At 40.6% G+C, this 20,000-nt stretch overlaps 1 protein-coding gene across 1 annotated transcript in view; it reads left to right on the plus strand.

The window, feature by feature from the left end:
- The window catches only part of LOC122809249, a 193,265-nt gene that overhangs the window by 45,752 nt on the left and 127,513 nt on the right, over positions 1-20,000 (plus strand). The window lies entirely within an intron of this gene.

Below are 20,000 nucleotides of genomic sequence, written 5' to 3' on the forward strand. Positions count from 1 at the left end.
GATGTCTCTACCTTGGATGAGTCCAGAGCCGCCGTGCAGTCACAGGCTTCTGAGGGTGTATTCTGACCTATGGATGTTCAAATTAAACCGACGACTTCATTTTTAACTAAAACTACTGAGTTTCTGTGGCCCAGAGTACGTATTATGCCTAGAAAACCAATAACCAAAACGCATGCTCAAGTTCCCATGCCACAAAAACAAATGCTTAGAATGGCTGAAGACCTTATTACACTAATTAGGGGAAGCCAGCCTTCCCCTGCTAAGAGATAAAGAATTGAGTTTCATTCTGATTCTACAGACCAGGAGTCCGATGACTCTGACCCTTCTGATTATCAGGACATGCCCTTATCAGCCTATGAGGATTCTGATGCAGAGGAATCCATTCCCTCTGCCTCCCCTCCAGAGGATTTTTCTATTGGTGAAACCTTGCATACTTCAAGAGAGCATTTCTGCTGGGAATGCCAAGACTACCCTCAATCCAAAAAGAGACTCCGAAAATTTTTAGAATTGCCTCAGCACAGGCCTGTAGCTATACCCCCTGTCCTGTATGTTGTAGATGATGTTTTTATGGAATCCAGTCTTACCCCCGGCCCCCAGGAAACCTGACCGGTACTTCCGAATACCTGATTCCCACAGATTTCTCTTCAAGAATCCTACTGCGGATCCAGAGATGATTTCCCAGGGGCCTAAAGGTATTAAGGCTACTACAGCCAAAAATCCTACCCCTTCAGACAGGGATTCCAGAGCTTTAGACAGATGGGGTAAGAAGGTATATACCTCTGCAACTCTTGCCATCAAGGCATTGAATTGTCAGTTTCACATGTTGAAGTACCAGCAGCATATTATGTAACTAAATAAACAGAAAATGGTGTTACATCCAGATTGTGCAGAAAATAAAGACTTACAAGAGCTAGTGCATTCTGCAAACCAAGTTAGTAAGCATACTTTGCAGTGTGGCTTTGATGCTCTAGAAGCATCTTGCAGGGCTGCAGTCACTGGGTCTATACTGAGAAGGCATGCTTGGCTGAAGGAACAAACCTTGCCAGATCATGTCAAATCCAAATTACTAGATGCTCCTTTAAATAAGGACTGGTTATTTGGCACCAAAGCAGAAGAGGTTCTTAAAAAGATGGAAGAAAAAGCTAAATCTATGCAAACTGTTAAAGAATTCTTACAAGTGCAACCACCTAGATTCAGTAGGCATTGGCCTTCCAAAAACTGGTCCTTTCCAGCCCCTTCCAGGCCTTCTCAGACCAAACCCAGGGGAAACAGGCCACCCAGACTACAGTCTCAGGGTATGCATAGATCTAAACAATGGAGTGCCCCCACCTCAAAAACAAGGAGTGGTAAGCCGTCCCTTTATGTAAAAAGTTCACAATGACTTTTCAGTCATCCTTCCCAGCCCTGCCCAATTACTTGTGCCCCTAGGAGGAAAACTTGCCCTTCATGCAAAAAAATGGATGTCCATTACTCAGGACAGATGGGTCCTAAACATTGTATCCCAGGGGTACAGATACTACTTCCATACACTGCCAACCCCAAGTGGGTTTCCAGACCTTCCTCCAAACCAGTGGGCAGAGGCTCAAAAGCAAGTACATTCCCTGCTCAGTATCAGAGCTATTCAACCTGTTCCAGAACAACAAAGGGGACAGGGTTTCTACTCCAGACTTTTCCTGGTGCCCAGAAAAGAGCGCTCTTGACATCCAATCCTGGATCTGTCAACTCTCAACACCTTTCTGGTGGTCCCAAAATTCAAGATGCTTACCCTGCAACAGCTTCTCTCTACGTTAGCCAAGGATGCCTGGTTAGTCACTCTAGACTTAAAAGAAGCTTATCTACACATCCCCATAAGGGAGTCATGCAGAAAATATCTACGCTTCAGGGCAGGTTCTATGCACTTTCAGTTCTCTGCACTTCCCTTTGGCTTATCTACTGCACCCAGAGTATTGACAAAGTGCCTGGTTCCAGCCATTGCATACTGCAGGCAGAGAAATATCCACATTTTCCCATACTTGGATGACTGCCTGATTCAGGCAGACAGTCAGGAATTGCTACTTCAGCACCTGGCATTTGTAAAAAGCCTTCTCACTTCATTGGAGTTGTGATGCCTATTCCCAGGCCCAGCAATCAAGGAGCCTCAATCCTCACCGCTAACACCAGAGAGGGCGTCTCATGTATGAGGAAAGGATAACAAATACACACAGTAAAGTGCAATTTCCCTTAAGAGTACACAGAGATCACAGTCAGTTCGGGAATGGGTTCCCAATAAGACTCCCCACTGGCACAGCTATATGGTCCAGATCTCAGCCTAGCTGGGCAAGCTAAAATCTCCAGCACCCTCTCTGTCGAATCAGTGCTGCGTGTCCCTGCCCAAGTAGCTGACACACACACACTTTGAGATAAGAGTTTACACAACCACACAGACACTTCTGGCGAAGGCTGGCACAGGTTCTCCAGCTGTGACCCCTTTTACCCAGACTATATGGTAGTAATTACTGCCACTACCCAGCTAATATTTATCAGCTACTCAAAGGCCCTTAAAAGGGTGTCCAATTATTACTGTGCAATATTATTATCCAATTGGTAGTATAGCCCAGGCTAAAGCTATAGGAGTGGCTTTGTACAATTTTACCAAAGGCATACTAGTACTCTAAAGAGCTTAAATTATCTCTACACAAACCAGCCACAGTTAAAAAGCTTTAAAATATTTAATAATAAATAATTAAAACCAAAAGACAATACTTTCTACTACACAAAAGAGTTCAGAGATCACACAGAAATATTTAAATCAGTAGTACAGTTCTGACATCACAGAAAAACACTTAGTCTAAACTTTATAGTCCCTAGCTAATCTAAAAGAAAATACAAGTCTAAGATAACTTACATAAGACAACAGGCAGAGTGCTGATGAGTTGGATATCAAGACAAAAATGCTTAATAATCTCTGGTTCTCACTGTTTAAATTGAAACTGCAGTTCTGTTAAAACATTGCATCATCTTTTACACGTACCTGGTGTTCCCAAGCTATCAGAAACTGCATTTACATTATTTTACCCTTAGAGTAATAAAGGACATTCCATATGTAAATTCTGGTCATTAACTTCAGACTTAAAACAACAGGCAGAAAGCCTTCATCTAGCCCGGCCGGAGCCGAATTGTAAGCATAAAAGGCAGTGATGAAATAATTTTAATTTCAAAGGACCAACAAGAAATGCTTGACTTAACTTTCTTTACAGCAGATGGCAATGTTGCCACATTGTTTTAAGTTCAGCATTTCAAAGCATATTCTGTTATTTAAACAGCCTTGTAGTTTAACATTCATATTTACAAATGATAGAATTATCTATAAAATTCTATCTGGCTAGGCTGGCAGTCTTCACCCTTCTCTACTAGTCTTCACATGGGTACACCATCAACGAAAAGAAATCACAACTGGTGCCCAGTCAAAAGATTGTATTCCTGGGAGCAAGCTTGGACACAACTTCCCAGATGGCATTTCTCACTTCAGAAAAACAGCTCTATCTCACAAACTACTTCAAACAAATGGCCACCAGAACCCAGCTGTCTGCAAGGAAAGTACTGCAAGCCCTAGGGTTCTTGGCCTCATGTATTCTGCTAATTCCATATGCAAGACTACACATTCAGTGGTACTTAAAAAGTCTTTGGTGCCAGCATTCTCAGGACCTGGAAACAGTCATTCCAATCATACCTTGTCTAAGGGCAGAGTTCCTTTGGTGGGCAGAAGCATGCAACCACAACAAGGGACTTCTTTTCACTCAACCCCTCGCCACCCAAACCCTGACAGCAGATGCATCAGACTATGCATGGGGGGGTGACATGGCAGGCAAGTACATTCAGGGTCACTGGAGCCCAGCCCAGATTATCCTGCACATCAATCAAAAAGAGGTGCTAGCTGTACAGAATGCTCTGACAGCCTTCAAATACCTAATCCTTCCAGGACAACTGCTTAAAAAAACAGACAACACCACAGTTATGTGGTACATAAACAAGTGGGAGGAACCCATTCATACCCACTCTGCAGGTTAGCCATGGCTCTGTGGAACACAGCTTGAGCAACCAAGTGCATCTACAAGCTCAATTCCTGCCAGGCAAACAAAGTTCACTAGTAGTCAACTTAAGTGGAAATCTCCTAGACCCACACGAGTGGAAATTGGAGCCCAACACCTTCAACCTTCTGATCCAGAGGTGGGGGACACCGGAGGTGGACCTATTTGCCTCACCCGAGAACCACCATTTGAGCAAATTCTGCACCAGGAACCCTCACAGCAGGGCCTGGAAGGTGGATGCCCATCATTTCAATGGGAAAACCTCTCAATTTATGCCAACCCCTGCCCCTCCTCTCAAAAGTACTACTCAAGATAAAACAGGACAGGCCAAGGGCAATTCTTATTGCCCCAGAGTGGCCACGCCAGCACCGGTACCCGCTCTTGCACAGTCTGACAACAGTGCTACCCTGGCACTTTCACCCGACTCCTACCCTGCTGTCTCAGCAGGAGGGACAGATTTTGCATCCACAATTGCAATCACTAAACCTTGCAGTCTGGCTTATCCCTTGAATACACCACCCTGGCTTATCCCTTGAATACACCACCAGCAACCCTCAGCAAATAGGTGCTGGACATCATTCTTGAAGCCAGAAGGCCCAGTACTAGGAAATCCTATGCTGAAAAGTGGAAAAGATATTGTTCTTGGAATCAGTCTCAAGGGAAGGACACAGCAGTGCCCTGCTTACCTCTAATCTTGGCTTACCTAGCAGAGCTACTCCATAGAGGCCTATCCTTCTCTTCAATTAAGATTCATGCTTCTGCCATCTCAGCTCATTGTAATACTGAGCCACCTCTATTTTCTCACCCTCTCATCAAACAGTTCCTGAGAGGGGCTAACAAATTAGGGCCCCCTAGGAGAGCACCGACCCCTGCCTGGGACCTTAACTTTGTACTGGAAAAGCTCACGCTCCCCCCTTTTGAATCCATAGCTTCAGCAGAGTTCAAATTCCTCTCTTGGAAAATAGCCTTGCTTTTAGCTATAACTTCAGCAAGAAGAGTGTCTGAGTTACAGGCACTAATGGCTGTGGAACCCTTCATTATTTTCCATGCTGACAGGGTTTTCCTCAGGACTAACCCGTCTTTTATGCCTACGGTGGTGTCCAGTATGGCTCTAAACTAATCTATCCATTTGCCAACCTTCTTCCCTAACCCTCAGAATAAAGGGGAAAGGATCCTGCACTCCTTGGACGTGCACAGACAGCTCAGGTTCTACCTTGACAGGACTAAACCTTTCAGAAAATCTGATCAGTTGCTAGTCAGTTTTGCTACAGGGGCAGAGGGTAAGGCCATTTCAAAGCAAACTATTTCCAAATGGATAGCACACTGCATCCATTTCTGCTACAAGCACCATGGAAAACCTACCCCACAGGGGAGCAGACCATATTCCACTAAGGCTACTTCCACCTTTATAGCATTTCTCAGGGAAGTCCCTACCAGGGACATTCAGGAAGCTGCAACCTGGAGTTCTGTACACACCTTCACCAAGCATTACCACTTAACAATCTTTTCTAAATCCAGAGCTGGATTTGCTGTAGCAGTCTTGCAAGGCCTACTAGCCAGGCCTAACACTTCTTGACTGCCTCCACCCTTCCTCAGCTTTGGGAATCAACCCAAGTGTGATGACTGCAACAGTGAAAAATGAAGAATATAGTACAGTTGTGTACACATCATAAATGTAGATATTCGAGTGTATTCACTGTTGCAGTCCTGGTTTCCCTCCCTCCAGCCCCCTGGCTTTCTCTATCTTTCTTCCTCTCCTCTCTATGGCTATTCCTAATGGCATTGGTATTTACATTTTATTGGTGGTGTTCCTCACCATATACTAGCTTCCTGTTTGGGGGCTCCTGACATTTGGGGCAAGACAAACTGATGTAATGGCATCGGCTGCCTGTTTTATACCCCTGACGACCTGATGTCATGGAAGAAGCGACAGCATCCGACACAGAAATCCTAAGACTCTGGTATTCTGGCCAACTGAGGGCCACCTGCAGGCAGATAACCCAAGTGTGATGACTGCAGCAGTGAATACACTCGAACATCTACATTTATGGTAAGTGTACACAACTGTGCTTTTTCTGAATGTGTGTGTAAAAGTGCAGCTTTCTGAATGTGTGTGTGTGTGTGTGTGTGTGTGTGTGTGTGTGTGTGTGTGTGTGTGTGTGTGTGTGTATCATACCTCCCAACCGTACTGAATTACTCGGTTTTTACCAAGTTTTGGGGTCCAAATAATGGGGTGCCACGATTTCTGAGTGGCACCCCTTAATTTCCGAATTTCCTGGCTTTTTATTTTATTTTTTTTTAGTGTTTTGAGCTGATGTCATCACGTGCGCGATGACGTCAGCTCCATGAAATGGCCTGCCAGCCTGTCGGAATTTAACTTTGATCTCACATGTATGCATTTCCGGCTGCGCTGCTCCAAGCCACGAGGAATAATGGTGGTAAACAGAACTGGAATGATGGTGGCAATAATTCCACCACAAACAGTAGAGGTAGCAAGCAGGAATGGAAGTTGGACTGCAGAGGTATGCTACATTGATGCTTGCTTGGGACTGAGGTATTTATTATTATGCTGCAGTGTGTTCGCTCATTCAGGACTGAGGTGTGTATGTGTGTGTGTGTATCGAGATGATTGCAGTTTTCTGAATCTGTGTGCGTGTGTGTATCGAGATGAGTGCAGTTTTCTGAATGTGTGTCTGTGTGTGAGTGCAGTTTTCTGAATGTGTGTCTGTGTGTAAGAGTGCAGTTTTCTGAATGTGTGTGTGTCTGTGTGTAATTTTCTGAATGTGTCTGTGTGTAGGATTGTAGTTTTCTGAATGTGTTTGTGTGTGTGTGTCTGTAGTTTTCTGAATGTGTCTGTATGTAGTTTTCTGAATGTGGGTCTGTGTGTAGTTTTCTGAATGTGGGTCTGTGTGTAGTTTTCTGAATGTGTGTCTGTGTATAGTTTTCTGAATGGGTGTAAGAGTGCAGTTTTCTGAATGTGTGTCTGTATGTAAGAGTGCAGTTTTCTGAATGTGTGTGTGTGTGTCTGTGTGTAGTTTTCTGAATGTGTCCGTGTGTAAGAGTCCAGTTTTCTGAATGTGTGTTTGTGTCTCTGTGTAAGAGTGCAGTTTTCTGAATTTGTGTATGTGTGTAAGAGTGCAGTTTTCTGAATGTGAGTGTGTGTGTGCGTGTGTGTGCGTGTGTGTGCGTGTGTGCGTGTGTGTGTGTGTGTGTGTGTGTGTGTGTGTGTGTGTGTGTGTAAAATGCCCCAGGTGAATATACCTGGTGGCAATAGCTCAGGCTCAAACCCTGTACCTTGGGTACAGGTAACAGCCTAAAGTCCCTACCCACCACTACTCGTGAAAACTCTCATATTTTTTTTTTCTGTTCCTCATAACATCTGTGGTTTTCTCATGTTTTTGTCCTGTTCCTCATAACATCTGTAGTTTTCTACATTTTTCTGGCAAATCACTGAAGGACTGAATTCACTAAATAATGACAGGCATTTGAATTTCAGACTTCATATTCTGTGATAACAGAAAACCATTTATTCTACCAATTTTCTAAGTTTATAACATCAGTATATTAAATGTGTCCCTATTTTGAGGGCTGTGTTCCCCAAGTATTGGCTTTGTCCAGGTTTTTTGTGCTAAGAGGTTGACAGCTATGATGAGAAGTGAGAAATTAATTCACTAAATGATAGCCATTTAAGTTTCAGTCTTACTATCTTTCAGGAAACTGCTTATTTGGTATATTGGTATGTTGCTCTGATTGTAGTGCACAAGGTCCTGGGTTTAAGACTTGGCAGTAATGCATGGTGGTAAAACAGCATTTTATTTTAGCAACTTTCCAAAATTATACAATCAATGTTTAAAATGTGTCCCTGGTTTTTGGGCTTTTGTCCCCCCCAATACATTTTGGCTTTTCCGGATTTCTTGCGCTGCAATGTTGAGAGGTACAGCTGAGTGTCAAGTGGATTTTACAAAGTGCTGAGAGCTTCAGGGGAAGATTAATTTAGTGTTGCTTATGCTGTCTGCTTGCATTATTAATAGCGTAACAGGTTAAATACTTGCTTTTGATGCAGAAGGCTGTGGGTCTACTCCACAGTGTGCAGGTGCATTGCTGATACTGTATTGTGTTGTTGTACTTTTAAAGGGGGAGGGTGTAACAAGTCAAGGGTGTAGCTACAGATACAACAGAAGTGAGAAAATGTCATGCACAAGGGCATTTGTGTCTCGGTGGAAAGAGCAACAAATATGATGGAAATGTTCTGAATTGGGCAGCTTTGTCATTATTGGTTTATGCATTTTGTTTCATTGCCTACTAGAAATTGGTTCATGCATTGTTTCATTGCCTACTGGAAAAATGTTCAAACAATAAATTTAAAATGCGATGTAAGTCTAACAAGTGTGCTGTATTATACAAGGAATATAACTTAATAAAGTCAGAAAGGTTTATCAAAGAACACACGTATGTTTCTTGTTTTGTGTGCAAGGGGCCTCTGATTTGAAAACAGCCCAAAAGTAATCTTTATCCACCACTGGCCAGATGCATTTTCTTTGGATGTGGTGTGGGTTTCAATGCTGTTTCAATGAATGTGAGTTTCAAGGGCAGAGAAGTTTTAATGCTAAGTCTGTTTTCATTGTGAGACACTGTTGCTTTATTTAGCAGATGTCTATTAGTGTTTGTGCAATATGCTATAAAATGTAAAAATAAAATCCAAATAATCATAGGTCTCAACCAATCAGGGACAAATCTCAACAGAATCGGGGATATATCCAAAAAAATCAGGGACAATCGGGGACACTTAGTTCTGTTAACATGAGACATTAACAGAATTAGAGAACATGAATTAATATATATTTCCTGAAGAAAAATAAGTCTTCTGCTCTTAATTATTGTCATTATTTATTAAGTATACTTCATCACCTTTTGTCCAAAAGGGACTGGCGTTAAGACGGATTAAGAGGGACAGAACTAAAATCTGAGTCAAAATCAGGGATGTCTCTGAAAATCAGGGACAGCTGAGAGGTATGCAAATAATCATTGTAGAACTAAAGCAGTATGCACATTAGTGTTTATGGTAAATGGGGCGGAATAGCCAGGTAATGGGACATTGTTGGAATGGCTGCAGGGGACTCTGGTGCCATATTTTGGTTGTCTGTTCTTTAGTTTGCGTTTGAAAGTTGGTATCCCACATTTCCATTGGATTGGGTGGGGTTATGTAATTATGTATGCAAATTTTATGTTAATCAGTGTACATATTTGTGCCCATTTTTCACGGGCCTTGTCCAAATATTTGATGTTTCCAGGTTGAGAGGTATGGCAGGTATATGTGTATGTATATAAATTATATATGTGTGTTTATGTATGTATATGTGTATATATATATATATATATATATATATATATATATATATATATATATATAGGCATCTTTATAAAATGTAGCAAAATGTAAATGTTGAACCTTCAAATACCAGAACTGGAAATTTCAAATGAAAAACAGCACAAATTAGTATTGCATCTATTTTACAGTATGGCTGATTATAAATAATACCAGTTGTCTGTATTAATCATGCATGATTTATTTATTTATTTTATTTGTCCTTTGATAACCAGGGTAACAGTGACTAAGCCAATAGCCCATTTTCAGTGAAGGCCCGGGGAGAAAAATCTACAACAGATTAAATATTTTAGAATGAGTTGGGGAGAAAGACCCCACAAAAACTTATACATAAACAGTTTACAGTAGCTGATAAGCAGTTGTATACAAGGGGAGATAATCTCCACAACAAAAAAAAGTCCGAACAGATTGAAATACATTTACAGAATAGGGCGTACCTTTGTTGAAGTTTGTACTTCAGGGCTGGCAACTCGGCACATAAAAATCTACTGCCAATCATTAGCGGACCTGAGTTCCGCTGTGGCAACCCCTAACCGGGAAAAGCCGAAAGACACAACAACAACAACTAGGATAAATTGCAATAAAGAATTCTATCTGTACTGCAAGTAGCAAGACACTTCCAGAAATGGATAGTGTATGTCAAGTAAACTAATACACAGATATTCAAAATATTGACTGTATTTCTAATGATATATGCAGGATGATAAATAATAAAGCATTCTGCTGCCAAAATAGACAGAGGAACAGAAAGAGATGAGGAAGAGTAATAAGCAGGAGGGAAAATTTAAGGACATGAAGAGAGAGGGTGGATTATTATTAGAACAATGAGAATGTTATGGAAGAACACCAGAAGAAAATTGTTGGTATGGTAAAGGTTAAGGCTGTGTAAGTGTATGTCATGTACTTAATACATTTTGTGTCTTTTTGGGCCAGTATTATGCAGGTGTAAGGAAGCAGTGAGAGCAGCCATACTGTAAAAATGTAGAGATGTACATTCCCTGCTTATGCGGAAATGCTGTGCATTGGCGAGTTGACATGTTCCCTTTGCACCCACTGTGTAGTGTCCATGAAGTTAAAATATGAAAGTAAGGCAGTTACTGAATGTCTTGCCCACTGCTAAAGTAATTACTTTTATCAGTATTTATCATTTTAGTATTGTAATCAAATTCGTTGTCTAGATTTCAGCATTTATCATTTCTGTATTGTTAGTATTGCTTTAGCAATATACTGAAAGTGTGTGTGTGTGTCTGTGTGTGTGTGTGACTGAGTGTGTGTGGTTTTATATATATATATATATATATATATATATATATATATGCACACTCACACTTGCACATATCTGTGAGTATGTGTGTACATATAGAAATTTAATTCATTTGTACCTCTGCATTTGGTAGTATAAAGGGCTTGCTAAGAGACTTAAGTTCTCTGTGAAAGGTTTATGCATAACCCACTAACTGCAAACTGTCAAACCAGTGTAACAATATATTTTTGTAGGGGACATCCTTCCCTGCAACTTCCTCTATGGGGTGGGAGATTTTATCCCCCACACCCTTTTTCTTATGGATACATGCATACGTAGGTCTCAGGCTATCTTGTTTATCTTGACTTATCCAATGCTATTGGTACTAAACTGTATTAAGATTGCATTCATCCTCTGTTTTTTATGGATATCTAAGAGCCTGCCAAACAGACATGAGGGAGGATTTCAAATAAATGCACATTAGTTGTTATTTTTAGTTTTTGGCAGCGCATTGATGCAGCGGTTAGCATTGCCGCCTCACAGCAAGAGAGTAAATGGTTTGATTCTCTGATGGGGTGCCTTCTGTGTGGAGTCTGCATGTCCTCCCTGCATTCGCGTGGGTTTCCTCAGGGTCTCCGGTTTCCTCCCGCATTCCAAAGAAATGCACCTGGAGCATTTCTTCCTGGGCCTCCACTGAAAATGGGCTCTGTCCTAGTTCGACTTTCCTGGTAAAGAAACGTTAAAAAAAAATAGCATTGTTCAAGAGTTTGCTGATGATTTTAAGAGTGGTAATTTATTACTTTCCTCATTCAGTGCTGTATCTTTTTAGTGTGCTTTAAGATCATGTGAAACTAGGTGCTATACTATACTAATAAGCTGATATTTAGTGTCTCTAAAAGGCCCTATATTGATGTTGACCCTTTAAGAATTTCTGTTACTTCTACAATATAAAATGAACAAATTCCAGTATTGCATATATTTAACAGATCTTAGAACAGTCCCTTGATAGACATTTAATTTTATATCAGATATGACTAGAATTGTAAGAAACATAACCAGGATAATTGAAATGATTTTCTGTTCATTTGTTTCGACAAATATATCTTGTACAGAAACCTGAGTCATAAGTAAGCATAAACAAATATTTTACATTTTGAAGGAGCATACATGTGGGTAAGAAGAGTGTTAAACCATTTGCTACTGGCTTTATAGCCTCAGACTACTGACTGTATTGAGTTATTTTTGCGCCCTGTATAAAAACAGCCATTTTTTTCCAAAATGGCTTGATATATTTTTGTATGAAATGATAACATAATGGTACCGGGATAGTTACTGATAAAGCACATTTAAATTGTGTTCATAATATGTAGCTGAATATTGAATTTTAGGGTCTATATTAGATCAACGAACGATTAAATGTTCGAATCTGTAAAGGTCAACCTTTACAGAGCGAACATTTAATCTTTCGAAAATGTTAAAAAAAAAAAGAAGTGACAAAACCAAAGGGTGTAAGCAGGGGGCAAGCCCCCCTGCAACCCCCACACCCCCCTACTTAAATATACCAACTCCAAGATTGCGCTACAGTGTAGGGAAGGGGAATTTTCCCGTTTCCGCACTGTAGTGCACTAATGTGCAATCTCAGAGTTGGTATATTTAAGTAGCGTGGGTGTGGGGGGGTGCTTTTACTTTTTTTTTTTTTTTTTTGTTTATTTTTTTTTTTTGTTACATCTTCGAACATTTAAATGTTCGATATCTAAAGGTCGAACTTTAGCGATTCGAACATTTAATCGTTCGTTGATGTAATATAGACCCGAATTTTACTGAAAAAGAATGCAGTCATTTATAGTCCACAACATTTAAGAGGAGCAAAAAGTTTTGTGCAGTAATACATATTGTTCTTAAGTATGAGGTCACAATAATATGTTTTGATAGATGTTTTATATTTGTTTCTCAGAGAAGAACTGATAGCTGCACCTGTATTTTAAAGTGACACTTTTACACATGTTGCAGTTTGCTAATTTCTAAGGTCCGTTCTGACTTAAATTTGATGCCATCTACAAATGTCAGTGTGTGTATTGCTTCATGATGTTCTTGGCAAATTTTTTGAGTAAATACTCAGTGGTGGTCAGTCTTTTACATCTCATTACATGAGTTAATACCTGTCAAGGCAAGTAGACAACATAGTCTCAAATATGTGAAGCTCTGTAAGTAAACTCGCACAATTTGATATATTTCCTGTAATTTTAAAAATTTTAACTTTTTTTTATTGCGAAAACTAATATTCTTAGTTGTGATTTCATAATGCTGTGCCAATTTTATATATCAAGTATGTACTGTTTGCCTGCCTGACATACACACACCTGCATATATCTGTTGAGAACTGAGTGAAAAAAGCAGCCATATAGAAGAGTAAGCCTACTTGGTAGTACCTCCCAATACAGGACAATATTTATGAAACCATTTGAAATATTCTAGCAAGATTCTCAGAAAACGTCACAACTGTCGTCTATGGAACGTAAGACTACTATTCTGTGCATAGGGATTTCAGTACAGCTAAGTGCAAAATTTGACTATACCACATTACCCCCACTCGTTGCAGGGAGTTTTGGTCATGGCATATTTCTGCTGTCAAGGTACATTGTCTTTTTAAGTATATATGAATTTTACCTCTGACACAATGACAATTCAGTAAAGATAGAGTCAGGAATGTGCTGTATTCTGCATCCTCAGCAGGACTCATATTCATTCATAATGGAAGCTCAGTATAAATCAACATATCAGACTGCAACAGTGAAATAGCTGTAAAATCTTATGCTTGATATTTCTGTAGAAAGGCCAAATGTCAGTCCCACTTCGAAAGTTTTTAGTAAAACTTTCATGGAATTATTAATACACTTGGATGCAGAATGAACCTAAAGTTACCATTCTCCCCTTAGGAAATTTAGTATAACTCAGTACTGAATTTGACAGTATCATATTGCCCCCCCCCCCCCCCCCCCCAATATAGAGAGTTTTGGTAATGGCATTTTTATAGTGATGAAAAGTTGCCTTTTGTAGAGAAATGTAATTGCTTTTTAATTCTGACATAACTTCTAGGTAAGTTATATTTTACATGTACTGCATACCCAAGCCACAGCAGAAGACATACGCTGTTCATAATAGGAACTGAATGTAATGGTTCCAGTGTCATATGCCTGAAAACCATACATTAGTAAATATGTATAAAAGGTAATATGTATGTCTTCATTTGCTCATTGTTACATTATTGCTTACTAATGGGAAGCATCCTAACATAGATACCATATGTCTGGAAAGTTTAAAAAAAGCCTGGGCTCCTTACTCTCATGCAGAAGTCTGACCTACGACCTATACACAACTACATGCTGGTACATAAGGACAGTATGGGTGCAAAATGCCTCAGTACTTTCTTGCCGTCATTCTGTGTGGGGTGTTTAACTGTGCATTTGGCTTGTGAGAGAGTCACTGGGTGGGTGGGGGTGTTGGCACAGTGTGACCACCACAGTTAACTACTGCAAGAAAGTGCTGATCTGCACCTAGTAGTTAACGATTCAGAATCATGAAAATTAGCCAGTAATGAGGTCTTTCTTTATTGCAGTTAACGTATCTCTGAATCTCATATCTCTGCATTGTGGAACCAGGGCCTTTTTACTGCAACCCTTAATGGTTCTTTATGAATCCCCAGGATAGTTTTCACTAAAACACTTAAGTATATCAAATTAAATGTATGTAATAATAAGTTTAATGTTATAGTTGACAGAATTATAAGCACATTCAAAGTGTTTTCATCCAAACTGAACTTGAATATCTTCTCTAAAACTCTTTCCATTTATAATAAAATAACAATGTAATAGTCATCTAAAATGTCTGTATACTTCATCAGTTTTTTAATTCACTAATGCCATAACTTTATAGACATAATGTAATTTATGAGTACATCTATAAAGTATTTTCAGCAGTGGTGTAATAAATTTACTAAGCTTAGTAAAATCATGTTTGCTCTGAGAGTGTCGATGGAGAAGTACAGAAAAGGTCAGAAGGAGTTACATTGTGTTTTTGTAGACTTAGAGAAAGCATATGACAGGGTGCCTAGAGAGAAGTTGTGGTATTGTATGAGGAAGTTGGGAGTGTCAAAGAAGTATGTAAGAGTGGTACAGGATATGTACGAAGGTAGTGTGACAGCGGTGAGGTCTGCAGTGGGAGCGACAGATGCGTTTAAGGTGGAGGTGGGATTACATCAAGGTTCAGCTCTGTGCCCTTTCTTATTTGCAACGGTGATGGACAGGTTGACAGACGAGTTCAGACAGGAGTCCTGTGGACTATGATGTTTGCAGATGACATTGTGATCTGTAGTGAGAGTAGGGAACAGGTGGAGGAGACCCTGGAGAGATGGAGATATGCTCTAGAGAGAAGAGGAATGAAGGTCAGCAGGACTAAGACAGAATATATGTGTGTGAATGAGAGGGAGGTTAGAGGAATGGTGAGGATGCAGGGTGTAGAGGTGGTGAAGGTGCATGAGTTTAAATACTTGGGATCAATAGTTCAGAGTAATGGTGAGTGTGGAAGAGAGGTGAAGAAGAGAGTACAGGCAGGATGGAGTGGGTGGAGAATAGTGACAGGAGTGATTTGTGACAGACGAGTAACAGTAAGAGTGAAAAGGAAGGTCTACAAGAGGGTAGTGAGACCAGCTATGTTATATGGGTTGGAGACAGTGGCATTGACAAAAAGGCAGGCATTAGAGCTGGATGTGGCAGAGTTAAAGATGTTAAGATTTGCACTGGGTGTGACGAGGGTGGACAGGATTAGGAATAAGTATATTAGAGGGTCAGTCCAGGTTGGAAGGTTTGGAGACGAAGCCAGAGAGGCAAGATTACGTTGGTTTGGACATGTGCTGAGGAGGGATGCAGAGTATATTGGGAAAAAAATGTTAAGGATGAAGCTACCAGGTAACGGGAAAAGAGGAAGGCCTAAGATAAGGTTTATGGATGTGGTGAGAGAGGACATGCAGGTGGTTGGTGTGACAGAGCAAGATGCAGAGGACAGGAAGAAATGGAAACAGATGATCCGCTGTGGGGACCCCTAACGGGAACAGCCGAAAGAAGATGATGATGATGATGATGAGTAAAATGTCATTTATTTGTAAGCCTTATCATTTTGTTATATGTTAGTGTTTAAGAAATGTAAAATTTAATGTCTGCTTTGATTTACTAAGTCTGTCATCCCTAATGTTTATAAATACACATTTTAATATTTATAAAACAGTTGTTCCATAAGTCGTATTAGTATTGTTTGTAAAGATACAGATTAAAGACTGTGGAACTTTCCCTACTCTTTTCGGTAAGTGTCATGGGACCTTTTACATCCACCTGCACTACCACCAACTGGAAGAGATGGAACATCTGTTGAATATCTCATCAGAAGGATGGTAAGTTATTGAGTGCAGCAATTTGAAAATTAGTCCAATCACCTAGAGTGGGAATAAAACCCACAGCCTTCTGATCTTCCAGCACCAAAGGTCAATGTACTACTTTTGGAGCCACTAACTGTCTTTCAATGCACTACATTTGGAGCCACTAACTGTCTTTCGGCTTTTCCCGGTTAGGGGTCACCACAGCGGAACTCCGGTCTGCTAATGCTTGGCAGTGAATTTTTACGGTGTTGAGTTGCCAGCCTGGCACCCAGACTTCAAGGAAGGCACACCCACATACGCTCGCACCTACTTGCATGTCTTTAAATTCACTAACACTACTAATTTAATTTAACAAGTTGATAATACTTATAGTTAATAATAGTTTATATCCGTTATTAAGTTATAATTACATTTATTGGCTTGTTTTAACTAACAGGTCCTGAATTTCAGAAACAAATAAGCACATATATCTCTAAAAACTGAGATATTTTAACTGCATCTTGTGTTACAGACAAAACATGCCTTTGCACATAAAAAGCTTGTCATTATAAGAAACACTGTCTTGTGTCTACAGTGGGACACTTTTTTTTTGAGGGGGAGGTGATGACATTTGTAACTTTTTTAGTTTGGAGAAAGTATGCAGGAAAATTTATTGCTGTGAAATGGAGGACTTTCATTATTTGCAGGGAGCACACTCTGCTTGTGAGATGATGAATAATCGCTGTTGAGAGCAGCGCTTATTGGACTTCTAGTATAATTTTTTTTTTTAACCATTCCAGTTAAGAAGAAGGTGCTCAATAATATGCATAATTCTGAACAAGACAGGGGCTTCCAAGATATGTGGGTTATGTTTTTCCATCATAAATCTACATAAATATTCTCTTTAGCACCAAAGTCTGTTTGCCAATATTCTCCAGCCATTGCACTGCAAATATTTACATTACTGTATCAGCGCAAGACCCTTTTACCTCTCAAACTGTATAAATTCTGTCAGTAGCAGCAGTGTTGGTCAGCCATACTGCTCTCAGTATAGTTCTTTCAGAATTTTTTTTTCTTGGTGGAATTCCCCTTATCAAAGCAAACCCTGTTTTAACTACATAAATTAATTTAATAATAGTAGTACCTCTCTGCCACCACATCCGTAGGCAATGAAGAGATGTTCTAATTTTATTTTTCTCTGTGAAGTCCAATATATCATTGGTATTCCAGTTTTATATGCACAGATAATGAAATTCCTGGACTAATACTACTGTCCAGTTGTCTGCCACTAACAGAAATATTGCATTCCCAACGCTCAAAATGCAATATGTGCCTTCTGTTACATACAGAAATGATTGAGCAACACTTCTGAAATAAGCAAAGAATTGACTGGGATTTATACCACTTACATAGGAAAAAAATCCACCCAAACATGCACACATACTCAGGATGTAGTCTCTGTGTTCTGCTGCATTATGTAGCTGCAGAGTTTTGTATGAAAAATATTGTTGACATAGGCAGTAATTTTGTAATTTCACAGTCCAAATAAAGTTTTTGTACCCGTTATTCTTGAGATCTGAGTAACCAGTTGCACCCCCCAACAAATTATATTTATTTATTTATTTAACATTTTGGAGGAAGATGCACACAGGTGGATTATATTTTATGTAGGAGGGCCAATCTGAAGGAGATTGGAGACTGTAAAGTGGTGGCAGGGGAAAGTGTAGTTAGGCAGCATAGGATGGTGGTTTGTAGGATGACATTGGTGATCAAGAAGAGGAGGATGAGTGTGAGGGCAGCACCAAGGATCAAATGGTGGAAATTGAAAAAGGGTAATTGTGAGGTGATGTTCAGGGAAGAGTTAAGACAGGCACTGGGTGGCAGTGAAGAGTTACCGAATAGCTGGGTAACTACAGCAGAGCTAGTAAGCGAGATGGCTAGAAAGGTGCTTGGTGTGACATCTGGAAAGAGGAAGGAGGACAAGGAGACCTGGTGGTGGAATGAAGAAGTACAGGAGAGTATACAGAGAAAGAGGCTGGTGAAGAAGAAGTGGGATTGTCAAAGAGATGAAGAAAGTAGACAAGAGTATAAGGAGATGAGGTGCATGGCAAAGAGAGAGGTGGCAAAGGCTAAGGATAAGGCGTATGAAGAGTTGTATAAAAGGTTGGACACTAAGGAGGGAGAAAAGGACCTGTACCGATTGGCTAGACAGAGGGACCGAGCTAGTAAAGATGTGCAGCATGTAAAGGAGATAAAGGATAATAAGGGAAACATACTCACACGCGAGGAGGGTGTGTTGAGCAAATGGAAAGAGTACTTTGAGGGGTTGATGAATGAAGACAATGAGAGGGAGAGAAGGTTGGATGATGTGTGGATAGTGAATCATGAAGTGCAGTGGATTAGCAAGGAGGAAGTAAGGATAGCTATGAAGAGGATGAAGAACGGAAAGGCTGTTGGTCCAGCTGACATACCTGTGGAAGCATGGAGGTGTTTAGGTGAAATGGCAGTGGAGTTTTTAACTAGATTGTTTAATGAAATCTTGGAAAGTGAGAGGATGCCTGCGGAATGGAGAAAAAGTGTTTTGGTACCGATTTTTAAGAATAAGGGTGATGTGCAGAGCTGTAGTAACTACAGAGGGATTAAACTGATCAGTCACAGCATGAAGTTATGGGAAAGAGTAGTGGAAGCTAGGTTAAGAAGGGGGGTGATGATTAGTGATCAGCAGTATGGTTTCATGCCAGGAAAGAGCACTACAGATGCGATGTTTGCTCTGAGAGTGTTGATGGAGAAGTACAGAGAAGGTCAGAAGGAGTTGCATTGTGTCTTTGTGTATTTAGAGAAATCATATGACAGGGTGCCTAGAGAGAAGTTGTGGTATTGTATGAGGAAGTCGGGAGTGTCAGAGAAGTATGTAAGAGTGGTACAGGATATGTACGAGGGTAGTGTGACAGCGGTGGGGTCTGCGGTGGGAGTGGCAGATGCGTTTAAGGTGGAGGTGGGATTACATCAAGGATCAGCTCTGAGCCCTTTCTTATTTGCAATGGTGATGGACAGGTTGACAGATCAGACAGGAGTCCCCGTGGACTATCATGTTTGCAGATGACATTGTGATCTGTAGTGAGAGTAGGGAACAGGTGGAGGAGACCCTGGAGAGGTGGAGATATGCTCTAGAGAGAAGAGGAATGAAGGTCAGCAGGACTAAGACAGAATATATGTGTGTGAATGAGAGGGAGGATAGAGGAATGGTGAGGATGCAGGGAGTAGAGGTGGCGAAGGTGAAAGGTGAATGAGTTTAAGTACTTGGGATCAACAGTTCAGAGTAATGATGAGTGTGGAAGAGAGGTTAAGAAGAGAGTACAGGCAGGATGGAGCGGGTTGAGAAGAGTGTCAGGAGTAATTTGTGACAGACGAATACCAGTAAGAGTGAAAGGGAAGGTCTACAAGAGGGTAGTGAGACCAGCTATGTTATATGGGTTGGAGACAGTGGCATTGACAAAAAGGCAGGAGTCAGAGCTGGACATGGCAGAGTTGAAGATGATAAGATTTGCACTGGGTATGACGAAGATGGACAGGATTAAGAATAAGTATATTAGAGGGTCAGCCCAGGTTGGAAGGTTTGGAGACAAAGCCAGAGAGGCAAGATTACATTGGTTTGGACATGTGTTGAGGAGGGATGCAGAGTATATTGGGAAAAAGATGCTAAGGATGAAGCTGCCAGGTAACAGGAAAAGAGGAAGGCCTAAGGTAAGGTTTATGGATGTGGTGAGAGAGGACATGCAGGTGGTTGGTGTGACAGAGCAAGATGCAGAGGACAGGAAGAAATGGAAACATTTCATCTGCTGTGGCGACCCCTAACGGGCGCAGCCGAAAGAAGAAGAAGAAGAAGATTTAACATTT

Source organism: Protopterus annectens, chromosome 8.part0 (assembly GCF_019279795.1).
Source record: "Protopterus annectens isolate FY-2018-M chromosome 8.part0, PAN1.0, whole genome shotgun sequence".
Lineage (NCBI taxonomy): Eukaryota > Metazoa > Chordata > Ceratodontiformes > Protopteridae > Protopterus > Protopterus annectens.